Source organism: Cryptomeria japonica, chromosome 8, assembly GCF_030272615.1.
Source record: "Cryptomeria japonica chromosome 8, Sugi_1.0, whole genome shotgun sequence".
In the NCBI taxonomy this organism is placed as follows: domain Eukaryota; kingdom Viridiplantae; phylum Streptophyta; class Pinopsida; order Cupressales; family Cupressaceae; genus Cryptomeria; species Cryptomeria japonica.
In genome coordinates, this window is record NC_081412.1 from 725,347,976 (window position 1) to 725,352,279 (window position 4,304).

Genomic DNA, 4,304 nt, shown 5'->3' on the forward strand with positions numbered 1-4,304 from the left:
TTCCCAATTGGTTGCTCTCATAGTACAATCACACTTGATTCTAAAGAAAATTTGATATCAGGTGGAAGATGATGCAGTTTGACCGGCAGGTAAGCAGTATTCACTGACACATCTTTCAGTAATTGAGTGCTTCAACAATTAATATCAGATTAGTATGCTCAATTGGTGTTAGTTGATGGTCGAGCCCTCCATCTCAAATGTTGTGAGATTGAGAGGATGCAAAGTATGAAGGATAAAGGAGGAGATGCATCTAGTAAAGAAAAAGGAGAGAAATATTTTTGTCAATGTCTTGTAGTCACAAGGAAGAGAGATACCCCGACAGTGCCCTTTGCCATTGTTGTCAAAGGGGGAGAAATATTTTGTAGTATATTGCATACATGTGTGCTAATTCATGGATCACACAAAGGGGGAGAGAATATGTAGTATGTCGGTTACTACATGTGTTGGCATAAATGCCAAAGGGGGAGATTGTTGGCATTGTGTTGTCATTGATGTCAACCAGTATAGAAGGACAATCGATAGGGGAATACAGTTGATGTATAGTTATTGATGTCAACCAGTCTAGTAGGTTACTAGTATAGGCTATCATCGGTAAAGAGAGGATGTCAACTTGTAAGTGATGTGTTGACAGTGTATAGTTGCTAACCGGTGAGCATGTGTTGACATGGAGAAGATAAATCAGCCAAGTGAGTGGTTACCAACCGACAAGCTTATGAGCAGTGTACAAGAAGGGTGAGAAAGATGTTTGGATGTTAATTGTGATGAAGAGGCAGAATGTTATCAAGTATCACATCAACACTGGAGGAGAAGTATGTATAGGTCACTGGTATGCTATGTGGATGAGAAACAACAGGATTCCCACCGGATGAAGATGTAGTCACCATTTCAAGAGATGATAGACAGTGTATGTGTCTCAATCGGATCACATGTGGTTGTTTGAAGATATGTTGCTCAAATAGGGAAGCCACATTGATACAATGTCAGATGTAGATGACAAGGATCCACTCCCACTAGTAAGTGGAGCTTATCTCCTATTATGCATGGCAAGCATAATAGTCCACCGAGATAAGAGAGAAGAGTAGAAGGCAAGTAGTTGAAGGCTTACACCGGATAAACTGGTGAAACACTAAGTTTCCTTAGGTACATGAAATCAGGGATGTGTCCTGGATCAATCTGGAAGACATGATGAGTTACCGGGATAGAGGAAGAGTAAAGAAGTGATGAGTTTGTCACTTTGACAGACCGGTTGAGATATGGTCTGGGATGATGATGATGATGGCAAGGTTGGGCAGCTGCAAATAGTGAGTGCAACTGGTATGCAGATACCTTAGATGGAATCAATTGAAGGTTGATGACATGGTGTCATCAGGATGGCTACCGGTAAGCTTTAGAACTGGTAAGAGAGTAAAAAGGCTAAGTGATGAGCCCCTTCCTGATGAAGATGAGCATGTGGTGGATTGATATGTTGGCAACCAGCATAGGTGCTCCACTGGAAGTGGATCCAAGTGCAAGGTAATGGCAGACCGATTAGGGTAACCGATAGATGAACCCAGTAATGGAATTGGTCGGTGAACCTATCCAGGCCGATACAGAGGTCTTTATTGTGATGGACATCGACATATATGCCACATGGTGTTGAGGTGGCATGCATGCATAGGTCGGCATGTTGAGTTGGTGAATAGTTAGGCGGTGAGGTAAATAGTGACAGGTCAACATTTATGTTGACAACGTGATTCACGGCATGTGCATCAGAGGTTTGTGGCTCGAGGTTAGACGGACAACTAAGATCCAAGACATATTGGTTGTGCAGGTCGAGGAAGTTATAGGAAATCACAAAACCATTCTTCATGATTGACCAAGAGATATGTCGACAAGTTAAAAGCAGAATGCAAAATATAGAAGGTGTGATCTGGAAGGCACTACAATGGCAAGATTGATTGATGAGTTATAGTTCATCCATCAAGAAGATCAAATCTCGAGAGATCTAGATAGATTTGGTTTGTCTCGGGGTCGAAGAAGAAACTCTAACTGGCCAAAAAATTTATTGGCTTTTGGTGGGAAAACCAGTTTATAATTATGCAAGCCAAATTCGATGAAGGTAGTTGCATGCGAGTGTATTTCCATTGAATGAGAGATTTTTTCTACATGTGAGAAGAAATCATTCAACTGCTCACCAAGGAGAAGAAGAGACTGAGAGTCAGAAAGAACAGGGTTGAAGTGTTCAATCAACAACAGAGAGAGAGAATCGATAGTCGGTCTTTGAGTTTGATAAAGAATTAAACCGGTAGTGACAGAATTGGCACAAGAAGAGTTGCAGAAGACTGAAGAGAAGGCAAGCAAAGGACAAGCAGGTGTAGTACCGGTGGAGAGCAATAGTATAGCAGAGAGAGCCAAAAGAGGAGAGTACTGGTAGAGAGCAGAACCAACAGAGAGAGAGAAATAGAAAAGAAGAAGAGATTGAACCAATGAAGATGCAACAAAGAGTGAGGTTGCAGCAAGAGGTAAGGTTGCAGCAGTGAGAGCTGAGTAGAGAATCGATAGAGTATTGGAGAGAGGAGAACCAGTAAAGATATTTGCAGAAGAGTTACAAATTTCATTTGTAACAAGGTTATTAATTTTGTAATTGATTATGTTCATTGTAGATAACTAAGTTGAATCTCGGTGCAGGGGTTGTAGCTCCTTTGGTTGGTGCCCTAAATTGAGGGTTGGTGCTCCTTGGATTGGTGCCCTAAACCAAGGGTTGGTACTCCTTGGGTTGGTGCCCTAAACATTGTAATCAGAGATTCATTGTGAGGCTGGATTGGAGCAGTAGACTCCAACAACATTTATCACCGAGGTTTTTTCCATCTTCATTTTTCCTCGTATATGTTGGTGTTATGTGATGTCCCTTTTTATGTGTGAGTGCATTTGTGTTATCCTCCCATCTAACCGGTTTACACACATAGGATAGTTAAAGGAAAAAGTTTGAAAACCACTTATCACCCCCCTCTTAGTGGTACATTGTGTCTAACATCGATATGTGGTTGGATTTTTAGGCAAGTAAGCTAAATTGATCCTTCCACTAAATTTGATATCTTGTGATAGTACTGACCTTTGCATGAAGGCACGTTCTTTCAAGGATTCTTTGTCAAAATCGATATTTTTACCCTAGAGATAATCGTGGAAATGTTGTAAAAATGTCCTATGTTTTAGGAGTTTGCGATTAATATAGAGGAACTTGTTTCTCTTCAAAATCTTCTTTTGACTATGTTGTCTCCTTTTTAGATCAATTTTCACACAAGGATTCTTCTTCTTGATGTGTTGAAGAATTTTCATGTGAGTGATCAAAGTCTTAGTCGTGAGATTGATTGGATGAATATTTTATTTCGATCTCTAAGTCCACTCAGTCGAATAAAGGGTTCGATATGCCTCTATTGATATGACCAAGTACTTCAAATGATATGATAAAAGCTTCCCGATATTGGAAACTAAACAGATTTGACTTACTTAGAAAGCTAACTTGGTATTTTGATGTTTGATATGGATTAATTTGAAACTTGTGATCACTAATTGATACTATGTTGATAAAATTCCCTTTGTTTGAGTTGGGTTTGACAAAAGACCCAAAAGGGTATCTGAAACTGGTGGTGAAATTTTCAAAAAGTTGATAACTCGCTCTTTGTTTTTGGACAATTTTAGATATGCACTAAAACAGACGGTTTATGCGCTAAAGTATGAATCTAATGTGCTAAAAAGTTGTTCAGATGTGCTATCTTTCCCTTGGTATGCGTTATATTGCGTTTGTCTGTTAGTGAAAATGTTGTTTTTGCAATGCGCTAATCTGGTCTTCTTAAGAGCTAATGATTGGCTGGTATGCGCTACTGAATTGAATCTATGTGTTATACTAATGTTTAAATGTGCTATGTTGTGCTTGGTATGTGTTATCTTTGTCTATTAGTGAAAATGTTGTTTTTGCAATGCACTGATCTGGTCTTCTGAAGCGCTAATGTTTGGTTGGTATGCGCTACTGAATTGAATCTATGTGCTATACTGATGTTTAAATGCGCTATTCTGGGCTCCCAATGTGCTAATCTGCTCTAGTTTTCTCAGTTTGATGATTTTGTAAAAAAAATTGAAACGGTTTTGGTGTTTTTGATGGATGATCTTCTGAAAATATGATTTAAAAACACAGTAGACAAAAACAAAACATTTTGTCTATGCTAAACAGATAGTGTATGTTCAATAGGATTTTTTCAAATCCTTGTTTGTTTTCATGAGTTTGCACAAGAAATACACATCAGATAGGCCTCTTTATTCTCAAAGTT